General features: G+C 54.3%; 1 long non-coding RNA gene across 2 annotated transcripts in view; it reads left to right on the top strand.

Annotated features, from left to right (window-relative positions):
• Positions 1–1,310: 1,310 nt before the first annotated feature.
• The window catches only part of LOC309840910, a 282,879-nt gene continuing 271,898 nt past the window's right edge, over positions 1,311–12,291 (top strand). For both annotated transcript variants that reach the window (XR_014298857.1, XR_014298858.1), the window contains exon 1: positions 1,311–1,397. This is a non-coding gene — a long non-coding RNA (uncharacterized lncRNA). The remainder of the gene's footprint in view (positions 1,398–12,291) is intronic.

Below are 12,291 nucleotides of genomic sequence, written 5' to 3'. Positions count from 1 at the left end.
AGTCAGGATGGAATGGAAATCTTGGTCAGTTAATTCCCCATTCCTGAGACCTCTGTAGATGGGAAGGGTCACACAAAGACACACGCGTGCATGGAGACACCAGGAGTGAGAGGGAGACAGGCGGGCCTACATGTCACTGGTGTGCACAGAAACCTATGAAGGGCCCACGCTCACTTTTATCCCCACTTGTACCGTTGCCAGTCATCACAGGGCAGTGTCGAAGGCCAAAATGGCGATGATGACCATGGTGACTTCCAGCTCGCTAAGCCTTGCCTAGGAACTCTTTTGATGGCTCCTAAAAATCCTGTGCAGTAGATAATAGTCTTCCATTTCTTAGTTGAGGAAACTGAAGCATGAGCTGGGTTAAACAACTTGCCCGAGGGACCCGAGGAGCCCTGGTCTCCCAGTTCCAGGTCAAGAGCCACGTTACTGCACCTCCGATGAAGTCCGTTGTCCCAGCCCCATTCCTGTGGCCCAGAACTTGTCAGGGCATGTGGACGGTCAGGCCAACAGGAGTCAGGCCAGTGCACTGGGGAGGGTTTCTCTAAAGAGCAGAGGCACTGGGGAAGGTACACTTGGGTTTGACTATCGGTACCTCCTCTCAGAGCTGTGTGATCTTGCGCAAACTCATCAGCTTCTCTGAGCCAACATTTCCTTGACTTCAAAATGGGAATAACAGAATCGGCCCCACAGATTGTAGGAAATAAGAGGGAACATATGAAGGGCCTAACATGGTGCACAGAATTACAGAGGGTCCTGTTTCTGGGAATGTCCGGGATCTGTCCAATTCTGTGAGGGATGAGGTCCACCAGGCAGGTTGCGGTGAGGGGCAGTGGAGTGCCCCTCCCTGGAGTAGAGTCAGGGCAGGAGAGGTGGCAAGAGGACTTTGGAACGGCTTTCCTGACCGGGGAGCCTGATTTCTTTTTGGCCTCGGGCCCTGCAGTCTGTGGAGGTATTCTGCCCAGGCCCAGGCCAGCTCCTGCCGGCGGTGACCGGGCCTTGCGGGAGCTGTCTGCTGGGGTTTTGTGTCTGGAATCCCAGGGGAGGAGAAGAGACCCCCCCACCCCACTGCCCCAGGTTCTGCTTGGGGCTCCTGCCTGCAGTTTCCTACTGTCAGCAGGCATGACACAGGGCTGCTGTGTGAGCACCGGTGCATTGTGAGGTGATTACCCCTTTAATGTTTAATGTGCTGAAAAACCATTAGACCCCGAAATGGACAAGTTCTCAGTTGGTAACTTTAATTATTGTTAAGACTCAGTCACGCCTGCTTATTAGCAATTATGCATGGCATCTCCCAGGGTGCCGTGGGCCTTCCCCTTTCTCTTCCTTCTCCTAAAGAGAGCAAGTTTGCAGAGGGTGGCCTTCCCGTGGCTGGAAGAGGAGCACCAACCACACAGGTAGTTCCCGTTGCTTCCACCAGAGACTGGCCTTGCTTAGGGCAGAGAAGGCTGTCCCCTTGTTTCTTCTGGGAGGGGGGAGGAGGGGCCTTGCTGGGTAATCGGGGAGAGTTGGGGGAGGGGGCCAACTGCACGTGATACCCTTTACAAAGCCCTTCTCTTCCAGGACCTCATTTCCTGGGGCCCATCCCCATTTTACACACAAGCCCACCGAACCTTGGAAGTTTAAGTCACAGCAGTCACCTCCTTGAGAGCCTCCCTTCTGGGAGAGCGGCCCGCTAAAGCCCGGGCCATCCCTGCCGTCCCCTGTCCTTGCTCCAGACCAGCCTGGGTCTGCTGGTGCCTGGCCCTTCGGGGACTCTGTCCTGCAAATGGAGAGTTGAGACATGGTCAGCGGGAGGCTGGATGTGGGAGGTGATGGGCAACTGGGAAGCCCAGTTTCAATCACATACACGGAAAGCCAGTCTCTAGGAAGTAAGGCAAGAGCAGATTCATAGAGGCAGAGAGAGGGATGGAGAGAGAGAGGGAGGGAGGGGGAGGGAGGGAGACAGGGGAAGGGGGAGGGAGAGAGACAGGGGGAGGGGGAGGGAGAGAGACAGGGGGAGGGGGAGAGACAGGGGTAGGGGGAGGCAGAGAGAGAGGGGGAGGGAGAGAGACAGGGGGAGGAGGAGGCAGAGAGAGAGGGGGAGGGAGAGAGACAGGGGGAGGGGGAGGCAGAGAGAGAGGGGGAGGGAGAGAGAGAGGAAACACAGAAATCATTCCTGGTTCTTTACTCTCCACTTCAGTGTGAGGCCTGGCTGGCTGAGTGCGCTTCCCTATCCTTTGGTTCCCAGAGATGGCCCTATGCTCTTCCAATAAAGCCCCCTCTCCTGCCCCAGATAGTTCCCTATCCCAAGTCCCTCAGTGAGCTCTGACATAAGCATTTCACGGCCAGCCCAGGTGGTCAGCCGGAGAGAAGGGAGCTCCAGCATTCCTTCTGACTTCGGGGGCCAGGGGGTTCCCGCAGAGCTGTGGGTATGATGTTGATTTCAGGCTGGAAGAAGGGACTGAGAGGAGGGAGCGCCCCCCGCCCCCCCCCCCACCCCCAGACCACCAACAATGCCCATCCTCCCCTGGAGAGGCTTCCTGGAGGACCACCTCTCTCCTACCACCCCCTGCCCAACCCTGGAAACCCTCACACTGGGCAGGCTCAGGGGAGTGGCCGAGCGGAGTCATGAGCCCACAGCCCTGCCTCTAGCCCCGATTTTTAAGAAGGGGAGGGGACACATAACGGAAGGGAAAAACTGAACATGAGTAATGGGCCTGGAATGAGGCATGCGAGATAACACTGAATAATAACGCGTCAAAAACTACAAGATGTATTTTTTTTATTTCCCAGTGGAGTTTCCATTGCGCTAATCCATCACTGTAGAGCAGGCAAGATTATGCTTTCCCCAAAAAACTCTGAGAGATAAATGTGAGTAAATTAGGGTTTATTATATTATTTGGGGTGATATAATTTCCAAGCGGGCCCTTATTAAATTACTTCCTCTGGTGCTGACACCTTGTGCCTGGGTTTCAGCACCTCGGCTTTGCTCCCCTGTCTGAAGCTGCTTTGTATTTTAATGCTTCTCATCATGTGTTGTGGGGGTGGGGTGCCCGCGGAGAGAGCTGGAAAGCAGTGCTGCGTCACTGCTCTCCGGCTGGGCTTCTTCCTTGCCAGCCTTCCCGTCATCCCAGCAGCACAAACTCACATCGCATCGATGCTGGGAAAAAATACACAGGCACCCAGCCCAAACCCTCACTGTTCAGGTGGGGAAACTGAGGCCTGGGGAAGAAAAATGAGTTGCCTTAGGTCAGACACATGGGTAGAGACAGAGTTGAGACCTGCATACCTGGAGCTGACTCCCAGGACAGTGCTCATTCTTTGTGTGGGGTCTTTTTGTGCCTGGAAGTCTTTTTGGCTAAGGTCAGCTTCAAGCCCAACAGAAACCCAGGTAATTTAGGAGTTTGGTTGTCTACTATTCAGTCTTCCCAGTGACCCAAAGAGGATCTGAGAGAAGACCTGTGATCTAGTCTTGGTTGGACCACAAAAAAGCTGTGTGAGCTGAGGGAAGTGACTTCACCTCTCTGAGCTTTTATAGTGACTATACCATCTTTATAGCAAAAAGGTTTGGAAGAGCTTCGTGGTTTTCAGACTATGTTTTCAGCAGTGGAACTCCGTTTTGGAACGTTATCTGGGACTCCAACATATAAAATAGTGAAATGCAGAGTTGCAGTAACTGAAGGAGAAGCCTGGGGTTGGATGACCCTCCCTCAGTTTCCCTCCATCTTTGTCCCCCATGGTTTGAAGCCACTGGGCCCAGTTCCAGCATCTGACCCTGAATTTGCCCTGCAGTGTTCTCCTGGCATCCTGACCAGTTCTGCCCAGTCTCCTCCAGCCTTGAGGGTCTCCGATCAAACTCCACAAGGCCGGTCCACACAGCCTGCCCGCTAGGTGCCAACACGCGTAACTTCATGGTCATCAGCCTCGGGGTTGTGCCATTTTTTAGCTGTGTCAGCCTGGGCAAGTCTTTACTTTTAATCTCTCCGAGTCTTTCTCATCCTCTCTGAAATGGGCTAATAAGAATCTTGACCTCAGAAGGCAGCGAGGTTTGAATGAGGAAATACACAAGAGTCTTCGCATGGTATCTGGCATGCTGTAAATTAGCGGGTTGTTATTTTATTTTCTTTATGAATACCACCGCCTTGGTGTTTTTGTTTTTGTTTCGTTCTTGGTGAGGCGTATGTAAGTGCTTATGACACAGTCGATGATTGACCAAGGGATATGTGGTGATGTCATTTTTATTAGCTGTTATGATAACAGGCCAAGGGACTCCCAAGTTGTGCTTGTCCATGCAGACGGGAGCACTAAAGCTGCCCTGACCAGGGTCTGGGCTTCCAGAGAGCACACTAAGGAAGCTGGAAGGAGGACAGTTTGCACCACCATAGGGGCGGGAGCAAAGGACTTAGACAGGGGGACGCTCTTCTCAGGACACAAGAAATTACGCAAACTGAGTAGTTTATTTTTTTATTCATCTATTTTTTTAAAGATTTTATTCATTTGAGAGAGGGTTGAGCAGTGGATGGAGGGGCAGAGGGAGAGGGAGAAGCAGACTCCCTGCTGAGCAGGGAGCCCCATATGGGGCTTGATCCCAGGACCCTAAGATCATGACCTGAGCCGAAGGTAGATGCTTAACCGACTGAGCTACCCAGGTGCCGCACAAACTGAATACTTTCAAACAACACCTCTGAATTCGCAGACACATGTTACTGGGGGACTGTACGGAGAGAACGGGGGTGGGGGGGGTGAGAAGTAGTGTTTGATGGGGACCGAGATTCTATTTTGCAAGATAAAACCTGTTCTGGATATCGTTAGTACGGCAATCCACAGGTATTTGATGCCACTGATCTGGACATGAAAAAGTTGGTAAATTTTATGTTATATGCATTTAGCCACCATTTAAAAAAAAAAAAAAAGAAGAAGAAAAGAAAAAGAAAATCATGAGGAAGAAAACAACAAAACCACTACAACACCTAGATCTGACTTCCCAGTACTGTAGGTCAGAAGTCTGGCCAGGAGAAGGCCTGCGGTGACCCAAGCTGACCTCCTGGGACCCAGAGGTTCTGTCCCATTTCCGGGTCTTTCTAGCCTCCTGGCCACTGTGTGGCCCACACAGGTCCTGGTCTCCTCCCCAGTGTCCACACAAAGCAGGGGCCAGCAGCTCACTGGGGCTGGGCCAACCTAGCCAGAAGCAGAGGGGCTGCGTAGATATTTGTTCTCAGCAGGTTGGGGACCCGTTTTTCTGACTTCCCAGTACCAGAAGTACCAGGTCAGAAGTCTGGCGGGGCTTGGAGTAGCCACAAGGCTGACTCAAGGTATTCTCATATGGAGAAGCTGGGGAAAAATCACTTCTGAGCTCATTCAGGCTGTTGACAGTGGTAGGACCGAGGTCCCATTGTCTTGCTGGCTGTTGGCTGCCGGTCACTCTTACCCCTACCCCCAGGCTGCTTTCAAGTACTGTCCACACAGTCCCCTCCACCTTCAAGCCAGCAGCAGCATGTCGTAGCCTCTTGGTTCCAGCCTCTCTGACTTCTCTTCTGTGACCAGCAGGAGAAACTCTGCTGTAAAAGTGCACGGTGATTAGGTCAGCCCCCCCCGAATCATCTCTGTGCCTTAAAGTCAACGATTTGGGACTTTAAATATGTCTGCAAGATTGATCACAGCCACACCTAGTTTAGTGTTTGATTGACTTGTTGGGAGAGGAATTTGGGAGGCATTTTACACTTTTGCCCATCCTGGCAGGTATCTTTAGAAGGGGATGGAAGGAGAGGCAGGATTTCCAAGGGCGCAGAAGGGCATTCCGGGTGGAGAGCTCCAGAACGAGGAGGATGAGGAGGCCCTGAGCCCTGGGCTCGATGGTGTCTTTGGGGTGGGAGAGGCAGGCCTGGCATGTGAGTGTGGTGCTGAAGCCTGTTCCCGAGACATGGCCCAAACCAGTGGGGGAAGTAGCAGAAATGGTCTTCTTTGCTCTCCATACGAAGAGCTTGTTTCCTTTCTTCCTTCATTCTGTTATTCACCTATTCTGTAGGTATTGTGGGGTACCCGCCATGGGCCAGGTCTGTGCTAGATTCGGAGCACACAGTGGTGTGTGAGCAAGGTGGGCTTGAGCCTTGCCCGCGACGTGCACTTGGAATCCAGGCAGGAGAGATGAGCGAAGAGGGGCCTCCTGTGCAAAGGGGAGTGTCGCGGGGGGGGGGGGGGGGAGCCACTGGAAGGTTCCTTGTCCCAGGGCCCTGTTTAGAGTGGATGGAACAGGAGCCCCTTGCCTCCATTGGAAGGTGGAGGGGGACAGAGGCTGTGAGAAGGGCCATCTGGGGGGTGCTTACCCAGGCCCCTTTTGCCTTTTGCCAGAAGAAGTCCAGTGCTGGCACTGGGAGGAGCCCAGAATTGTCCCGAAATGCCTAGTTCTGGGGGAAGGGGGTGCAGAAGGAAGTACAAAACTGTTTGATCAGAGTCTGGCCCCTGGGAAAGAGATAAGTGTCTTTTTCTTGGCAGCTGCAGCAAAAGGAGCAATCATCGGAAGGTGGCATTTTGCATTAAAATTGTTCCCACCAGCCAGTGACATTTTCTTGTTCCTTCTGGTCAGGAGACCTTTCAGTGCCACAGATTCAAATGACTCAGGAGTCAGAATTTCTTTCCCTCTGGGGGAGAAGCCAGTCCAGTCACCCTGGGGTGGGCGTACAGATTAGCAGAGGTTAAAAAAGCAGATGAACTAGTGACACAGGAAGGACCAGTGTGAGTGAGGGCATGGAAGGAGGCAAACTGTGTTCTGTGCCTCCCAACTGTTGTGTCTGTGAGGGTAGCAGGTCCCTCACGTGCCTTCGTCCCCGTGGGGAGAGGCCCTCAGCGTGCTCACCGAGGACAGTGGTGGAAGGTGTGCATGAGAGCGAGTGTGTGTGTGTGTGTGTGTGTTTGTGTGTGTGTGTGTCCACATGTGCCCACAGGGGCAAGCCAGCCCTTACTGGAGCCTGGGCGTGTGTGTGTGACCACACAGCTCGTGAAGGGTTGTCCTGTGGTCTGTCTGAGGGGTGGGTGGCAGCTGACCTTTCTGGCTCGTCGCCCACCTACCCATAGTCCTCCCATCTTGGTGAGGGGTCGCACCGCGGGGCCAGCTGTCAAGTCCCAAGCCTTTCCTCCCTTGCTTTCCTCTCAAGTTCAAATTTCTCCTCTCCAGATAGACCTTTTGTTACCAATTCAGCCAACATACCTCCTTTGGCGGTCCTAGAGGTATGCTCCATTTCAGTACAGATTCCTTTCCTTTGCAGGCTTATCTCTGCAGGAACTTATCTTGTTCTGTGCTTGTTTATATGATAGTGTCCTCCACCCTCTCCAGAATGCAGCTCCCTGAGAGCAGGGATGGCTTTCCGGAACGTATTCCCAGGAGGCACTCAGGGAAGGCTTTGTAAAATGAGTGATGAGCCGACTGGTTGCCTTGCGTTGCCCCCAGGAGCTGGCGGAGGTCTTAGAAGAGCTGTTGGAGGCCTTACGCCACAGACTAGATTAGCACATGAAGGAGTGAGTTCCCTGTCAGGGAAAGCATTCACAGACAGCCTGAGTGAATGCTGTTAGCTTTCCACACCCATGGATTACCACCTGAGTGCCCTATTGTGGGACACAAAGTCATCAAGATCTGGTCCCAGCGCACCTCCCCAGCCTCATACCTCCTGTCTGCGTGGCCTGGAAAGCCCTTTCTTTCTTCCTTGATGTAAACTCTTTCTCAACCCTCTAGCCAGTGCTCCAGAATTCATGCGCTGTGAAGTTATCCTTGACTCTCCAGGCAGAACCCTGTCCCTGAGGCTTTGTCACCGCTCCTGGGACCCTTTGGTATGCACAGCCTCGCTCCGACCACTCTGGTATATTCGCCGGTGCACCCCACAATAAACCCAAACTGCTCGGAGACAAAGCTTGTAGCTAGACATCCTAGGGCACAGGGTAGGAGGACTGGCAGGAAGGTGAAAGGTGCAGGTACAATGAATGTGTCTTCTGTTCTCTGACCCACCCCCCACCCCGGGTCCCTCTGATCTGACGACCACCAGATCCTTTCTTATAACTCCTGGGCTCAGCTTGAGAGCCTCCGATGCCCCGGGGAAGGCAGTAACTAGCTGACTATACAGACTCCCGGGGAGCCAAGGACTGGGGGGGAGGGTCCTTCCCCAAGCTTGAGTCACTGGGCAGAGGGACTCAAACTCTGGCCACCAAGGAAGCTTACCAAGCTCCTCCTTACTATGGCCCAGATGGATTGTTCAGGGGAGACCCCAGGAAGAGACACTGCTTTTGGGGAGACCAGGGCTGGGTGAGGAAGGAAGAATTGAGCTCCAGAGATCCCCAGTGTCAGTGTGCATCCCCTCAGAGACGCAGAGAGCAAAGAACAAGTGGCAGAGGGCCGGGGAGGGGCCATCCCGGGGAAGATCGGAGCGGGCCCCCTGCAGCAGGATGCCAGTCTTGGAGCAGGCTGGGCTTGTGGGTGTACACAGGCAGCAGAGAGCCCTGGGCAGGCCTCAAGGGGCACCACCCTGAAACTGAAGTTGGAAGCCAGAGGTCCAGTCTGACTCTGCCACTTCCTAAGCACACAACTTTGGGTGAGAGTCTCCAATTCATCCAAGCCTCGGTTTCTCATCAACGAAAGGGCTTAAACACTGTATTGTGCACTATCTCATTTAATCTTCGTGGTGTCTCTCTGAGGGAAGCACTGTTTCATTTCCCATCTTACAGATGAGGAAACCAAGGCTTATGCCAAATAACTTGTGCCTAGCCATGCTGTTAGCCAGTGCTGGGCTTTGAACCAGTGCCCTGTCTTGCTGTGCACACAGGTCCTCTGCCGCTACTCTACCCTGCCTGGCAATTCCTGCCAGACCTCGTGCCCAGGCCCAGTGTAAAGGTCTGACAGTGTGAGATGCTCACATGTGAGCAGGGCTTGCATGTGGGACTGTGGCCATGGGGTCTGGGCTCAGGGCAGCCCCTTCTCCGGGACACGGCTCCCCTCCCCCAGCCAGCTCTCACTGGGCCGCCCCCCCGGGGCAGGTGCAGGCTGCTGCCCTCTCTGCCTGCTTCGGCTGCTGCTAAACTTTACACTGGGCTCTGTCATTAGCCCAACAACAAGCTCCCTGTTTGACTAGCCCTGTCCAAATTTGCTCGGCGCGAGCAGGAGCCCATGGTAAGTAAACGGTTTTCTGTTGATATTTGAGCACTAATGAAGAGGCAGCGAGCGGGCCCATTAATAACTGAGGAGATGATTGTGTTTGCAGAAGGCCTGTATACAGCGTGTCGGCCTGCCCAGACAGGGCCCGCCTCCTTATTGATTTCCCAATAAGCCGCCGTGATGCTCTCGCTCTCTGCACTGGCGGGAGGCACCCTCCGTGCAGGCCCAGGGTTAGATTTCCTTTCCCTGGGTGCCGCAACCCCGCAGAGGCCCTGCTCAGCCTGCCACTCAGGGGGCGGTGGGAGCTTTATTTATTTCTCATTCATTCATTCAACATGCCTGGGAGGAGCATCTTCTATGCACAGCTCATTCGGCCAGTAGGAAGTCCCTGTCCCCACCTAGAAACAGAGACTGCCCTCGACCTCACCTGGGGGCTTGGTCCCTGATCCCTCTGGGTAGACATACAGGCAAAAGCTGATTCTCTGCAGACCTCTGACCGTGCACCAGATGGTAACTTGTCACCATGTGCTGCTTACCAGAGCCCTCTACCCCCTTCTTGAACTGACCAATTGTCTAACCTGTGATGGAGGTCTGGCAGTCCTGGGGTATTGTCTGTCCTCCCCATGCTGTCCTTTAACCTTGAGATCCAACAGGCTCAGCTTGGGCATTTCTGGTTTGGGAAAGGGTAGTTAGTTATGGACAAGGACTATAACATGGCTGGAGGCCTACTCATCCTCCCTGCTGGGAACCTTCCAGATCCTGAGCTCTCTGGGGAGATGCAGCAGCAGATCCAGGGCCAGGGCTCCAGGAAGCATGCCAGGCCTCCCAGCCTGAGCCTGGTTTGGGGGAGGACCATTTCTGGCCTGTCTTGAATGGGACATCAGGATGACCAAGGCCATATCCTATCTGATGAACTCCTAGTCTGGTAGAGAAGGCTGACCTGTGAAAAATACTGCAAAGCCTGGGTCCAGGGCTGTGGGAGCAAAGAGAAGGGTGCTGGAAGTCAGGGAGGACTTCCCAAAAGAAGTGACATTTAAGCACGTTCTTTAAAGCTGGCTAGGGGTTTTTAGAAGACATAGTGACTGCTCCCATGGGTGAGGAAGGAAAAGAATGGGGTCTGCCATTGATGGTAGTCCGCAAAGAGAGCCAGGTTTGTGTCTTCTGACCAGGATAGATTTTTGGTGGAAGGATTTTGTCAGGCAGCTCCTTGAGTTGGAAGTGGGGTGCTATGTTGGGCTTGGAGTGAGATGCCCCTGGAGGAACACCTTCCCGGGCAGGGTGTTAGTGCCCACGGCTCTTCCCTCATTGGAGTACTCCTGAGAAAAGATGAAGTAAGGCATGGGGTTGGGAGTCAGGCCACTCCCACTCTCATCCTAGCCTGGTCATGAACCGCAAGAGTGACTTCACTTCTCGGAGCCTTCAGTTCCTGATCTGTAGAATGAAGCTGGTAACAGCTGCCTCCGCCAAAGGGGAGAAGCAGTTGGGGTGGTAGAATAAGAAACGCTATGAAGAAAAGTCGTGCAGTGCTGGGAGCCTGTCAGCATACCAAGAAATACAACCCAAGCATCTGTATTTAACTTTGGTCCCCCGGTAGACAGGTAGCTCTCATACACTCTGTTCCCCTCCCCAACCCCTGACATCATAGCAGTCTTCTCCGGCAATGGCCCTGGAGAGGCAGCGGGCAACGCCCATCAACAGACACTGCGAGAAAACCGTACTGGGAGGGTCTCAGAGCCGGATAGAGATGGTCTCGGACTCAGGACCAAGGAACTGGGCACAAAGGATTGAGGAAGATGCCTGAGCTGGCTCGAAGGAAGCCAGCCTTGGCATTGCGTCCTCTCTCCCAGGACACAGAGGCCCCTGGTAGGGCCGCTGGCTTGAGTACCCTCCAGCAGAGGACCCCCAGCACCTGGTCAGTAGGGCCATTCGGAGTCCCCTCAGGAAGGAGTGAGGAGTGAGAGGCCAACCCACAGGGCCTGTCCTGCTCAGCCCTTCGTTTGGGCCCCAGCCTGCCTCCCTCTCTCACTCTCATCTCTGGGATCGGCATGAAACTGGGGCTGCAGAGGGCCAGCGCTCCTGCTGGCTGGAATCTCCAGGTTAGTGGGTGTCTTTGACCAGATTCTAATGAGGGGAGAGGAGGTGCTGGCAGGAGTGATCTCCTTTCTACCACCCTCATTGGCACACCGCCTTGTGCTACTTACCGTTGCTCGTTGAGAGCTGGAAAGAATGAGCCACAGCTCTCCTGCCAGCTCCTGGCCCTTAACCCCAGGCTAGCACAGCCGGCTGGAATGGCAGGTACCATCATGCAGGCCAGACCCCCCCGGGTCTTGGCTGCTGACAAGGGACTGGATATTGGAATCAGCCAGCTCTGGAATCACTGGTCCTAACCACCTTCTTCCGGAAACTGGAGAGGAGTGCTAGAATGAAGGGCAAGATCTGAGTCATAGCTGGAATCTTCAGAGGCGGCCCAGGGTGGCCACGCTCGCATGTAGGTGATGGCGCTGCCCCCACAGGGGAGCTGTTCATGGACCCAGAGCCATGCAGACTGCCGAGTCTTGCAGCTCAGGCTCACTGCCCTGGAACGAACATATGGCGGCGTGGGAGGAATGGCTTCTCCCTCCCTCAGCATTCTGCCGTGTCCCCCTCTATGGATCTGCAGCTCTCCCGCAGCAGTCTCTAGAATTGCTTCTGCTCTGCCCTCTGTGCTTTCAATTGCTTCCTCTCTCCAAAGGAGTTGGCGAGATGGGAAGAGGAGCCCGCACCAGAGTGGCCTGGGCACCCTTCCTCTCTCTCTCCTGCCAGGACTGCCCTGTCTGCAAGGTGCCTGCCTTCTTCTTCTCCTCGCTGGAGTGATGTCTACCCTGTAGGGAGAAGACCTGCAGTTCCAAGTGCAAAGTTCAGTTTCTGAGCAAAACTATGAGGAGCCCGGCTGTGGATGTAGATCCAAGTTGGGCTTGCCAACCCCGCCTTCCCTGCAGTAGGCTGGTGGTTCTTTCTGTTCCTGTGGAGGGCGCCACTGGTGGAGCCAGGCAGCAGAGGATGGACAAGTTAGGCTGGGGGTCAGAGCATGGTGTGGGGAGAAAGTGGCATGGCAAACTGGCCCAGAGAAGAACACTAGCAAACGAGCTGGAAAGAGAGGACGGAGGCAGGTCCCGGACGGCCTCAGATGCTGA

The sequence above is a fragment of the Mustela nivalis genome, assembly GCF_964662115.1.
Source record: "Mustela nivalis genome assembly, chromosome: 9".
In the NCBI taxonomy this organism is placed as follows: Eukaryota; Metazoa; Chordata; class Mammalia; order Carnivora; family Mustelidae; genus Mustela; species Mustela nivalis.
Note: the sequence above shows the minus strand (reverse complement) of the source record. Positions and strands in the feature narration are given on the sequence as shown.